Source organism: Equus caballus, chromosome 3 (assembly GCF_041296265.1).
Source record: "Equus caballus isolate H_3958 breed thoroughbred chromosome 3, TB-T2T, whole genome shotgun sequence".
Taxonomy (NCBI): Eukaryota; Metazoa; Chordata; class Mammalia; order Perissodactyla; family Equidae; genus Equus; species Equus caballus.
In genome coordinates this window covers 10,906,282-10,920,151 of record NC_091686.1, presented here as the reverse complement: position 1 = coordinate 10,920,151, position 13,870 = coordinate 10,906,282, and the positions used below count along the sequence as shown (strand labels likewise).

The following is a 13,870-nucleotide window of genomic DNA, read 5'->3' as shown; positions in this document are numbered from 1 at the left end:
TAGTTATAGATAAATTGCTTCCATCCTGGAATAGTATGAATAAAGCACAAATATCTTGTGGGAAGCCACAACTTCATGAGACCTTGAATTCAGAGGCTCATACTTGGGCATATCCTTCACGGGGACCTGAAAGCTTTGCCTAAGCCTATTACAAGAGATATTGGTCCCTAAGAGGCATGAGGCTTCTATGCCAGGGCAGCAATTGCACCTGTCTAGTGTGAGTCTTGTCCCCTCACACCTAAACTCTCATGGCAGAGGGAAACAAGGGGAGGTGTGGGGGGTGGGGAGGACAGTCAAGGAGTGGATTGCTATAAGAGTTAATCCCTCTGAAAAGAAATGCCTGCCTGACGCAGCCCACCTGGGATGCCATCTCTATTTTGGGACCAATATCCATCTGATTAAACTGGTGTTGATTAAACTGCTCAGGTCTTGTGAGTCTGAATATCTAGTTAAGAACATCCCCGACTAGGAGTTGCAGAGTGTGAAAAGGACAGTCAATTTTAAAAGAGCTGAGACCATTTCCTCAATTATTTCTTCACCAGGCAACACATAAGCATGACCCCACATGAGCTCCCTGAAGGGATATGACTTTAGCGTCCGCAACAACATTCTTTATTTTAGTCAGTCCTGGAGCTAGTGGGAGGAAGTGTGTGTTTATTGAGTGATATACCCTTGGCGGACACTGAGATGTGCCACTCAAATCCCCCTTCAGAAATGAAGGGCCAATTCCCCAGCTGCTGGGCATGCTGCTGGCAGGGCAGCCCTCAGCTATCGGCCCCCTTTGGAGATTGATTGCCTTGGTGGCAGAGAGCCTCTTCACCCGATTACTGAGCAACACCAGTGTGTAAAGATCCGGTCCCCTCACCCCAACTCAAGAGCACTCTGAACGATTACCCCAGCTTCAGGGCTCCCCCATGGTACAGCTGATGCTTCCACGAGGCTGCGCCAAGTCTCAACCTCTCCTTCTGCCCAATATCCCCATCCCAAGAGGGCTCCCTGATAAATCTCCTGCACGTTAATTTCCATCTGTGACAACCCCTGATCAGACATGTTAATTAGGCATCTACCATGTTTCAGGCACCAGAATCAGTGCTAGTAAATAAGATAAGGTCTTCACTGACCGGAAGCTTACAACTTAAGGGGCAGACATGTATCCATTCAAATGTAGTAAAATAAGAGCTGTGATGGGTAAACATTCTGAGGACCACATGAGGTATTCCTAACTGAATCTCTGTACAGGTGAGAAGGGATTTGTGGAGGAAGAGATATCTACACTGGCTTCTAGAGGACAAGGAACTAACAAGTTTAGAAAAAAAAAGAAAGGCAGAAAGGTATTCCACATAGACCCATGTAGAAGGAATAGCACGTTCAAAGAGCTAGATGATTGCAAAAGCATGATGACGCTGTAGAGAATGCAATTTTTTCACTTCTCGTGGAGTACAAGGTAGGGGAGATGATATTCCATGCAAAGACATTTATTTTTAAAACTTAGTATTTAAAAGCATTGAACTTTAAGCTAAAGAAAAGGAGAAGCATGGAAGGTCTGTATACATTTGTCCTTTACATATTTCTCTGCCTACAATGTGGAAAGTGGATTCAGGGAGAAGGGTAAGAAGACAGGAAGACCAGTGAAGAGGCTGCTGTAGTATTCCCAACAGGAGGGGAGGTTGGCCTGAACCAAAGTTGGGACAGAATGAGTGAAGAGAAAAGCAAATGGAGATACTTTGGCAGTAGAATTGATAAGCCTTGAAGATTCACTGAACTTGGGGTTAACAGAAAGAAAAGAATCGAGAGAAATCTTGAATTTCTGACTTGAGCAAATGGGCAGAGAAGGCAGAAATATGACACAAATATGACAAAATATGACAATCAGGGCAGGACGCTTTAGTGATTTCTAGATAAGTTGAATCTGACCTGTTTGTGGGATATTCAAATGGATATATGAAATTAGCAGCTCAATGAGAGGCTATGATTGTGTGGTGTGTGTGTGTGTGTGTGTAACACAGAAACCCTTAGAGTAACTCAGCTCCCTTCCTGCCCAGCCATATCTAGTATTTGGAACCTTCTTTTGAATCTCAATGGTACAATATTACCCAGCAGCTATGAGATAGGGTGTCGTATTTAGAGAGGACAAAGCTTTGAAGTCAGGCTCGCCCAAGCTTTTATCTCAGCTCCACTACTTACTTGCTAAAAAGACGTTACTAAAAAGACGTTGCTAAAAAGCAAGTTACACGTCTGAGCCTCACTCTCTCCAAAAATGGGACTGTTAGTCACACTTTACAGAGCTGTTATTATACCTAAATGACATTATATATGTAAAAGCATTTGGCACGTAGTAGGCCCTCAGTGATCCTTTTGACTCCCAACCCAAATGGTTTCTGGTAATCTTTGTGCGCTGTCTCTCTCTCCTTTTTCTCTCAGTACCTCCTGACTACAATTTCCACTTTAAACTCATACTGCTAATATAAAGCATTATTTCAATTACCTGATAAAGATAAAATCCTGCCCCCACCCTCCCTTTGTACTGTCGGGCCCTGCATGTATTTGTAATCCTCTCTTGACCTTGTCTACATCTAATTTACTTCCTTTCAGACAAATGTTATCACAAGTCATGAATTGTTCTCACTTCATGTTCACTGCGAGCAGATAACCATTATCTCCAATGGGCCTGCTTGGTTTTATCTCGGTCGTTTCACATTCTGAAACTTTTTAATTATTTCATTTTATTTCTCTACATTTGGTTGTTTCTCTTCTGCATTGATACTTAACTAAAGAGACAAAAACAAATTTGTAATGTAATACGCCTTTTCAAACCTATCACCCCTGGAAACAAGCCGGGGCCCTTAAAGTTGGTTTTGATTGCAAAGTTGAATGACCATATCAAAATTCTCTGGCTGGTAAAGACAAGGTCTTTCAGATTCGTGCTCCCAGGGAGCTGAGTTAATTTCAGCAAGGGATCTCGGTCAAGTGAACCAAGGCTTTGGTTGGTTCCAGAAGCCAGGGCTCCTTCATTTGAGGGGCTATATAGGGTGTCCAGAGTAAATGGGATCAAAGGGTAGGTATCAGGCCATATCCAGAAAAGGGAACAATGGCCAAACTAGAGAAGAGAAAGCAGTTGCTTTATTCAAAGGACAGGCATAAGATGAGAAAAAAAAAAAAAGAATTAATTCTCTGGAATTAGGTAAACATAAGACTATATGGAAAGGGTTTAGGTCTTAAACTGTGAGCATGGGACAGGGGTATTTAAGTACCCTCTTAAGGGATGACGGTCAAATATCTGAAATTAATACAACTCAAACTGCAGTAGATAAGGACACTTCCTTTTTTTCCTCATCCTAAGTTTGGCTCTCTGATTCCCTCCCAAGAAAATTATACTAGAGCCTATAAAAGATTGCCCCAAAAGGTCTCCTACATTTTATCCTTACCTGCCTCACGCTTTACCCTCTCACCTCCTCAACTCTCTACCTAGCTCTCTCAACTCTCCACTTCTTCTCCAGTTCCCATCCCCCACAGCGCGTACCTAAAAAATTTAGTTTCTCCTTTCTCTGCTCTTGATCGTTCTACCTGACTACAAATTTCATCTATCCTCTCCTCAGTTGTTTATTCCATATACCTCCCCGCCAATTAAGAGGTCTAAAAGGAAATACAAAGACAGAAGCAGCACATGCCTCTTCATCCTCCTTGTTCACGGTATAAATCAGCCCCAAATGATGGAATTGAGGAGGAAGGAAGCTAGCATTTTCTGAGCGCCATCTAAGTGCCCAGCATTTGAGTCCTTTACCTGCCTTATCCCACTGAATCCTCACGGTGTCCCAATTGTACAGTTGGGGACTGCAACTCCCTGAAGTCACAAAGCTGGTAGATGGAAAAGTTGGCATTTAGACATGGGCATTCTGGACTCAAAACTCCATTTTTGACAAATCCTGATTTATGAATTTCACTTTGATGGTGCAAAATTAATCATTCCTCCACAATGAGTGCCAGCCCTCCGTTATCTAGCTATTTCTCCCCTCGTGTCGATTCTTGTCTCCTTCTGTCTTTCTGGTCTACCATCAGCACAAAGTGAACTAGGAGAATCACATTACAAAACAAATAGCTCCCAAGCCTCTTATTCTCAACTCTGGGTCTCCGGTATGCTTTGCTTGTCTTGCACATACGTTGAAATATAATGTATTTTGTGATGTTAATACTAGAGTGGCATTTAGAGACCCAAAACCTGACACTCAACTTTAAAATCCTATCATGAGATAAATATCCCCCTTCTGTGCCAAAAGGAAAAAAATCAAAATGAAAAAGCAATACGTTTAATAATCATCCAAATGAACAGGAAGGAAAGGAGTTGTGCCGGCTGGTTTGATGCCAGGTCACCTCTGCCCTGTCTGAAGCTCAGCCACCACTTCTGTCTTCAGCTGTTTATTCAGTCCAAGGGCCTCACTTCCTGCTTGATATGCGTCCCATGAGCTGCCCATGCCAGACATCCTGAAATAAATCACTAAATGGACTCCAGGCAAACTTCTTGTTCTCGTTATGAATTTTGAGAAGTGTAAAGAACTTCCCGTGGGCCACAGTGTAGTCCTTTCAGGTCTGCTAAGAAAAGGTCAGCTTTCCTTGGAGGATGTGTCCTTTGAAGGATGTGTCTCCAAAAGCCCAAGAACAGAGGGCAGTAGTAAGATCTCTCATGTTTACAACCCGTTTTGCAACCTGGTTCAGAGAAAAGATCACGGGCTTGGAGTCAGGAAGATTTGGGTTCAAGTCAAGTTCTGCCACCTACTCTATCTGCAACCTTATGCAATGTGCACTAATTTTGCTGACCCTCAGGATCTTCCTATATTAAGTAACTGAGCAGTTACTTACAGCGGAGGAACACTGAGGCAGTTCAATGAGATAATGTCTAAAGATATCTTCATGGTACCGCACACATAGTCCACATACAAGAACTGCTGAGGCCCTCCCCTCTTTGGAGAGCGATATCATCTTCATCTTCCTAGCAACCTTATAGAATAGAAAAAGGAAGCAGCGTGTTGCAAATGTTGATGAATTGAGATATGGGGAGGTAAAATAATATGCCAACTGCCCTTCAGAAAACTGAGGAAAATATTCTAGTCTTGCCAGGTCACCTGAATAATATCCCCAACCTCAGGATGTTTTTCCCGCTAATCTGGCTTCAGAAGCCATTAAAGGGGTACAAATCAGCTTCAGGCCTCCCCTAACTCCCCAGGGAGTTAGACAATTATAAAGCTGAACCATATTCTTTGCTTATGCAGAACGCAGGACCATTGGAGGACCTTGCAAGGATCCATTGACATAGGGTGAGGGACAGGGGAAAGCTCTGAAGAAGGAGTGAGGAGTCTTAAGTTCCATTGCTGCCTCCGCCATTAACCCACCGTGCCTTCTGCCTCTTCTCTCTTCCTCTGTTTCTCTATTTCACATCTGTAAAATGATGGCATGGGATCAGTTCAGTTGGTCTCAAATATGCTCTGCACCATAAGCATCTGGTGAACTTTTTTTGAATTAATAGACTTTATTTCCAGAGTAGTTTTAGGTTCACAGCAATATTAAGGGAAAGTAAGGAAAGTTTCCCACATACCACTCCAGACACACACACTCAGCCTCCCCCACCATCAACATCCAGCACCTGTACAGTACATTTGTTACCACTGATGAACAGACACTGACACATTTTTATCAAACAAAGTCCATAGTTTATACCAGGGTTCACTTTTTGTGTTGCACCTTCTACGGGTTTGGACAACGTATAATGACATGTATCCACTATTATAGTATCATATAGAAGAGTTTCAATGCCCTAAAAATCTTCTGTGCTCTGCCTAATCATCCCTCTCTCCCCTACAACCCCTGTGAACCATTGATCTTTTTACTGTCTCCTTTGTTTTGCCTTTTCCAGAATGTCATATAGTTGGAACCATAGAGTATGTAGCCTTTTCAGATTGGCCTCTTTCATTTATTAATATGCACTTAAGGTTCCTCCATGTCTTTTCATGGCTTGACAGCTTGTTTCTTTTTAGCACTGAATCCACTGTTTGAATTTACCACAGTGGTGAACATTTTTTAAACAGAAAATCCCAACTGAGATTTACTGCGTCAAAGGTTCTGCATATACGTATATTTGTGTGTGTGTGCATGACGAAGATTGGCCCTGAGCTAACATCTGTGCTAATCTTCCTCTATTTTGTACGTGGGATGCCACCACAGCACAGCTTGATGAGTGGTGTGTAGGTCCGCACCCAGGATCTGAGCCTGCAAATCCCAGGCCACCGAAGCAGAGTGCACAGCCTTAACCACTACACCACCAGGCCAGCCCCTTTTGCATGTATTTTAACCAGGTCCTCAAGGTGATTCTGATGCACATCTGGGTTAGACAGTTGTAAAACTCTCTCCTGGTTTGAAAAAGTATATGCCTTAATGCTCCCTAGATTTAAGCTATTTATTTTCCTTTATGAGAAAATATTTATTTCCCCTAAGATGGCCACGTCGGTGCTCCATCCCAGCATCCTCATCAGTTGAAGAGCCCTAGTATGGGGAGAATATAGGAGAATCTGGGCAGAGCGGCTCCTCCCAACTGATAGAGGAAGTTTTGCTTTCAGTTCTTGATCAATTGGAAGCGGGGCAGGAGAGAAAGTTAAATGGTCAAGACAGTGGTGGAAAACAGGAAAAGTGCTAAGATAGCTGACATCTGAATTTCTGCCACATGGTAGTCACTCTGGAGAAATAGTCTCCTTAGCTTTATTTCTGTAGGAGGCAATATTTAACCATTTATAAGGAAACCAAGCCCAGAGACTTTAAGTAACATTGGCAGCTGAGAGAATCAAGATTCAATCTGACGTCTGCCTGTCTTCTTGTGCTATTATTTTACACACTCCAATCTGAAGTGTAAGATTTTTGAAGACCAGGACCACGTGTCCCTTTAACCCAAGTACTTAACAGACACAAAGTACACAATAGATGTTTACAAAATATGTCTTAAATGGATAACTTTTCACAATGAGTATACTGCCTCCTTTTGTCAGATTAACTATAATAGAGAGTGAAGAAAAATTAGTTAATATTCCTAATGTTTTTATGTGATTCATTTTTGGTATCTATTGAGAGCACAGGCCTCGGACAGAGATATCTCTTAAAACTGTAGATGATTGAGTGAAGCCCATTAGTCTCCCCACTCATCGTCACACTAGGCGGTGGTGGTTCATCTTCTAACCCAACCTGACACAGCTTTTGATCAAGGAGAGCCAGGCTAATGGTGCCTGTGACGTGTCACCCTTCCAGAAGAACCACAGTTCCCATTCTGCTCTGCTTCAAACACATTTATAGCTCCTTTAGACTAAGCATCAGTGCCCTCAATGTTAAAAAGTCGACAATGAATAAAGAGGAGGGTTTGCCTCTAACTACATGGAGTGTGTTTCTTTATAAATCCTCTCCGAGGGCTGCTAATGACGTCTAGCTCATATTGTAGTCACACAATGAGCCACATTTGCCCCTGGGCCTTCTCAGTGTAGTAACACATTAGACATTTGGGATGTGCGTTAATTCTCTCATGCCATTCCCTGCCTTGTATCCCAAAGAGCTGGCAGCTCATGCTAATGAGGTCAAGGCCCCAAGTTTGATTTCTCATGGGCACAAAGGATTATCCCTCTCTTGTTTAGATGTGTAAATATCACTGAACCTTGCCAGTTTTGACTGTTTTTAATTCGTGGACAAATTCTTGTAGAAGAAAGAGGGTTATTTCATCCTCTGTGTCTCAATATCCTACTCGATAAAATGAGGCTAATAATAATAAATCCTTATTACCTATCTTGTAATGTCCAAAGAAGTATCTAAGAAAATAATTTATATGAATGTACTTAGTAAACGTTATTAACAAAACGGAGGGAGAAAGGAAAGAAGAAGGGAGGAAGGGGCAGAGGAAAGTAAGGAAAAGCTTTAGTAAGGTGGTATTATTAATACTCTATTAGAGTACCATAGTGGCCTTTCATATTTTTTTCCTACCCAGTGCCCATCTGCCATTTTTATGATAACAACTCAATACTTTCTCAAGAAGCCACCTCTTTTCCACTTTTTTTCAAATGTGGTTCTATACATTCAATAGATCTAGGGGTGGGCCTATGTCACAATCCTGACCAATCATTTTGTTTCCATCTTTTGGCCACAGTGATTATTTCAGGATTGTCACAGAGCCGCATCAATCCAATGTCAGTCTCAGAACTTTTCCAAAGCAATTGGACAAGGGGCTTTCTCTGCAGACGTAGAAAGTGAAAAAGTCAGTTGGCAACGTCTTGGAGCCATCCTGAGTCGAGAAGCTGCCTGAAAATGAAACCAAAACAGAATTGCAGAATCTAGGAATGTAGAGACCTCACTCCTGATGATACTGTTGGAGCACCTCAATCTAGCTGTACCTGAAGCTGATATTTTTAATTGTCAGCCTATAAATTCCCTTTATATTTGGAGTCAGTTTAGAGTTGAGTGTCTATCACCGAGACTGGAAGAGTCCTGATTAACGTGATTACAGACAGCAGGAAAGAGTTTCAAATACCTCAGATCTGGAGTTGCACGTCTCTCAGCCTACGCATGGGAAAAGAACAAAAGCTGCACAGAGAGCTCATTTAAATCTTGACCCTACTAACTACTAGTGTGACTAGTTGTAACTGGGGTTGAGCAAATTACTTAATCTCTCTGAGGCTTACCTTTGCATGTGTGAAATGGAGAGACAGCTAACTACCATGTGGGATTACATAGAGGGTTAAATAAAATGAAATATCTTAAGAGAGAGGCGCATTATGTGGGCTTCATACACTATTTCCCACATTCTCGATTACCTCTTAGAAACCCAGAGACGAGAGGGAATTGTATAAGTTCTCATGATTGTTTCCTTGAGGCTGTCAGCTCACTTACAGAGTTCCAGGTTCAGTTTTCCACTCACTTGAGTTCCATCGCAGTGTGACTAACCAGATTACTATCTTCAACCAGCTGCTGGTATTGTTTCATTCTCCATAAAACTCAGAATCCTTTCATCAGCTTAAGTATTTTTTTAAAAGGGGTAGGGGGGAGTTCTTCAGCAGAGAGAATATCTCAAGCAGTTGGAAGCACAGCAAGATGGAAAAAAGAAATCCTGTGTCAAGTCTCATTCTCCGGAGAGCTTTGTAAAGGCGGGGATCTGTTAATGATGTCACAGATGTGGTATTTTTTTAATATAACTTAGTCAGAAAACAAACAAATAAGGAAAAACCTGAGCTATTCAGGAGGCACAGAGTATTAAAAAGAGGACAGCAATAAGGAACTTGCACATATTAAAATAAAACCAAACTCAAAGATGATGGCTCCCAATTTCTATGCTTCCAATATGTGGCAAGCCCTCTGTGTTTGATCTGCAGCCCTCAACATCCTGTGAGGTGGCTGTTCTAGCCCTTCCTTTCACAGATGAGGCTGGGAAGAGTCTGAGAAGGCTCAGAGAAGTTACACATTTTGCCTGAGGTCAAGCTCTCTGCTCTCCATCTCCAATAGCAGCTTCCTAGCCCCAGCCATCATCCTTGCCCTCTTGACCTCGGGGCTGGTGTCTGTTTGGCAACCTGATAACCTAAGTCCCAAAGAGCATCGAGAATGGTCTTAACAAAAGTAAATCATAATAAATCAGATCATCCCCTACTTAAAATGACCCAATAGCTCTGGAAAATATGTTGGCAGCTTTTTAAAAACTAAACATGCAACTACCATATGACCCAGCAATTGCACCCAGGCATTTATCCAAGAGAAATGAAAACTTACATTCACGGGGCCAGCCCAGTGGCGCAGTGGTTAAATTCGCAAGTTCTGCTTCTCAGCGGCCCGGGGTTCGCCAGTTCGGATCCTGGGCGCAGACATGGCACCGCTTAGCATGCCACGCTGTGGTAGGCATCCCACATATAAAGTAAGGAAGATGGGCACGGATGTTAGCTCAGGGCCAGTCTTCCTCAGCAAAAAGAGGAGGATTGGTAGTAGTTAGCTCAGGCTAATCTTCCTCCAAAAAAAAAAAAGAAAGAAAGAAAACTTACATTCACAAGTAAAACCATATAATATTACTCAGCAATGAGACGAAACAAACTATTGATACATGCATACTGATATATATTGATGTTGAAAAAAAGCCAATCGCAAAAGGTTACATACTGCAAATTTCATATATACAATATTTTTGAAATGACAAAATTATAGCAATGGAGACCAGATTAGTGCTTGCCAGGGGTAAGGGCTGAGAATGGGGGTGGGAGGGACCTGGATGTGACCATGAAAAGACAACAGGAAGCCCCCTCATGGTGATGGAGCTGTTCTGTATCTTGACTGTGGTGATGGATACACGACTCTACACAAGTGATAAAGTTGCACGGAACTAAATACACACACATGCACATGCACGTGCACACACAAATGAGTACGTAAAGTAAAACGGGAAATCTGAAGAAGACCAGTGGATTACATCAATGTCAACATGCTGGTTGTGACATTGCATTACAATGTTTCAAGATGTGAGCACTGCGGGAAACTGAGCATAGCGTAACACAGGATCTCTCGCATTATTTCTTAAACTGCATGTAAATTTACAATTATCTCAAAATAGAAGGTTTGATTTTTTAAAAATCACCCAACGTCTTCTCATCACATTAAGAATAACATTGCAGATCGATAGCGGGAGCAGAAAGCTGACCCCAGGGAGCTCCGAGCAGCCCCACAGCCACCACTGGCCTAGTTACCATCACACCCTAGGAGTCACCGTCATCATCTGTCACCATCATGATCAGTCGTCATCACCACAACCACAAGCAGGGAGGCCGAGACCCAGCGGTCCCATGCCACCCCTGCCCACCCTCAGCTCTGTGACACAAAGCCATGCACCACAGGCAGACGCTCAGCGAGCAGATACGCTCAAGTGAGTGGCACCTGCCTGTGGGGACAAGAATGTCAGTGAAATGAAGCTTTGGGAAAAGTTAATTGGTTCAATGTAAGAAATAGATGTGATTTCATGAACAGGAATGACATCAAGCTACATGTATTTGTACACCAGACTGCCACAAACAAGAACAACCCAGGAAGTGCCTCCACAGTGTAGGAGATGGAGAGACTGTGGAGGTTGATGTTGTTGAAGGAGCAAAGGACTCAGAGGCAGCAAATGCTACAGGCCCAGGTGGAGTTCCCGCACAAGGCAGTCACGATGCAGCAGACTAACCATGATGGAGGCACCTCTACCCACCTCGCAGGGGTCCTCCACGCAATTGCCAGCAGGATTACCAGAATAGTGAGTGAAGTGGGTAAGAATGAGGGATAAGAGAATGCTCCCAAAGGCCAGGTCCCATCTTAACTACCTGCAGAAACTCTGAGGGTGTCACCACAGTGTTCCGTCCCTCCTGTGCGGGAAGAAGTGACTCAGGGCACTGACAACCAGGGTGTGGGAGAACAGGGTAGACCAGTGGGACAGAATATGCATCGGGGTTAGAGACCAGGATTCTGCAGGGGCCCTCCTCACCAAAGACAGCCAAGAGAGGACCACAATGAGGAAGACGAGGAAAATCGAGGACAGGAGACCCAAGGCGGTACCACAGCAACTTCAACTACCAACGCAGGTGCTCAGACAAGCCTAAACCATAGGAGACCAAAGCAGCCGATCCAGCAGCTAAGAATCGTCCGCTCCCAAGGCTGAGCAGGGCAAGGCTGAGTAAATGCTGGTTTACCATCTCTACCACCATCCGGTTTAGTCATCCAAGAAGAAGAAATGAACATGAAATTTCAGCAATAAGAAACGAACAAAAGATTGGAGCTGAAGACCATAAGTGCTTGCTTTTTGCCCGTTGACCAGGCAACTAGAACTTTCTGCATTATCTATGCAGCGTGGGGTTTTTATTATTTTTACCTAAAGATATCTTTTTAGTAATGACAAACGTGTTTGATCTTTTTTTAAGCCTGCTTTTTCCAAATACACCCTTACAGCTTTTTTTAATTGTTTCATATCCGGTCAAGCTGAGATTTTTAAGAACCTCATTTTTAATTTGTAATAAAAGTTTACAACTTGATTTTTCCAAAAAAGTCAACAAACTGCAAGTACCTGTTAATAAAGTTCTTAAATTTAAAGAAAAAAAATTTAATTACAAAAAGAATAACATCGCATCACTTGCCCTGGCTTACAGAGCCCTATCAGACGTGGGCCCTTCTGATCTCTCTGAACTCATCTATTGTCGTGCTCCCACCCTGCTTTTGGAAGCATCGGAGGGCCTTGGCGCTAATTGTCTCCTCTTGCTGAAATTCTCTTCCTCTACTCACTGTGGGACTAGCTCCCTCTTCACTCAGTGCCCTTCTAGGGAAGTTTTCCTGACCACACACCCAGAGCACCAGCCACCCTGTTATATCACAGTTATCATTGTGGTATCTATTATTTCTTGTTCATTTTTTCATGCCATTTATATCTGTTTCCCTCCACTGGAAGGTAAGCTCCTTAAGCGCAGGGACTCTATTTGTTTTTCTCTGCTGTTATTTCCATCATCTGGAACAGTGTCAGACACACGTTAGATGCTCAATAAGTGTTCGCTGAGTGGATGTAGACATGCATAAATAAGTTGTGCAGAGTCGTCTTGTTTAACACCTAGTCATGTTCCTCTTGGCATTCAAGGCCCCCATCTATCTCCACTGAATTCAAAGCCTCCATCCAAATATTACCCCTTAATATTTTAATAAAATTCCCAATATCAGTAGAATAGCCCAGACCTGAAGGAGCCAAGAAATCAGAGAACAGACACATTCCAAAGATGGACAGAAGAACGCGGAAGAACTCAGGTCTAGGTGGTAACAGAAAGGTGGACCGCATGGAAAATCCAGGTAAATTTAGCAAGGGCACACTGACCTCCTTAGGTGCCAGCACTACGCTATACACTTCAGAGATAAGAGATGAGATAAGCCTAGTCCCAAGCATCCAGGTCGTCCCTGATGACTTTGAGAGGCCCAGCAGAAAGGGGCAGCATTTGAGTGACCTGACTGGGCTGGGCAACCTGAGCAGAGTGGCCAGAGCTAAGAGAACACGAAGATTGTCATCCTAAAGATGACAATCACTGGGCAAATAACCTAGTCAGCGGCCATCCCAGTGGCCTCTATTCCCCTTCAGCTAGAAGAGGTCCACTTTTATCTGTATCATCTACTGGGCTTCTCTGATCAACATATGATCCCATAGTCAAAACCTGCTTGAAGCTATCCGATGTACGCCAGGCCCAGATCTTGGGCTAGTTTAACAGCAAAGATTTTGAAAACATTCCATCATTTCAAGACAATATTTGCCTTAAAACTTTTCCCCTTCTGTCTTTAAGAAAAAGATAAATAAAAGCAATGTACTGACATTCTCATTTTCAAGTCCCCGGTGGGTTTCACTGTCACAGTCATCTGGGGTTATCAAGTTGCTTCCTTACCAATTGCTGGCCAAGCTAGGCCCCGAACAGGCTATCACATCCTTCACACATCCCACCCCAACTGGAACAGAGCTGTCTCATTCTTCAGAACAGAACTGAGGCTGGTATTGATTTCTCCATGAGCAACAGTGTTTAACTCTCCTGCTTCCAGCCCGGAAGCTTCAGGCATTTTTCCTGCAAGAGAGTAAGGCATCCCTCTTTCTCTTGGATTGGGGGTGTTTGTTCCCATGCTTTCTCAGATCTGCAGCAGGAAGCACCATTCATGGTCTAAAAGGCGATACTGCAAAAAATCGGTGTGTCATGTGTTTACCACGCTCTCACATTCTCGCCTGCCATCATGCCTTAGTCTTTACCAGGATTGGCCATTCTCAGTCACTAATTGACCAGACTAAATTCCCAAAAAAAAAAAAATGGTAGCCTCTAAGAAAGGTACAGGG

General features: G+C 43.1%; 2 long non-coding RNA genes and 1 pseudogene across 2 annotated transcripts in view; 1 reads left to right on the top strand and 2 right to left on the bottom strand.

Moving 5' to 3' along the window:
• Positions 1–2,217, bottom strand: part of LOC138923575 (uncharacterized) — a 33,254-nt gene extending 31,037 nt beyond the window's left edge. The window contains exon 1 of the long non-coding RNA XR_011437340.1: positions 2,185–2,217. This is a non-coding gene — a long non-coding RNA (uncharacterized lncRNA). The remainder of the gene's footprint in view (positions 1–2,184) is intronic.
• A 2,071-nt stretch (positions 2,218–4,288) lies between these two features.
• LOC138923574 (uncharacterized) lies at positions 4,289–10,005 on the bottom strand. Its single transcript, XR_011437339.1, has 3 exons — positions 9,778–10,005; positions 5,385–5,430; positions 4,289–4,701 (listed from the first exon to the last, which is right to left on the bottom strand). It is a non-coding gene; the product is annotated as an uncharacterized lncRNA (long non-coding RNA).
• A 200-nt stretch (positions 10,006–10,205) lies between these two features.
• LOC111772730 (Y-box-binding protein 1 pseudogene) lies at positions 10,206–11,809 on the top strand (annotated as a pseudogene).
• The last annotated feature ends 2,061 nt before the right edge of the window (positions 11,810–13,870 follow it).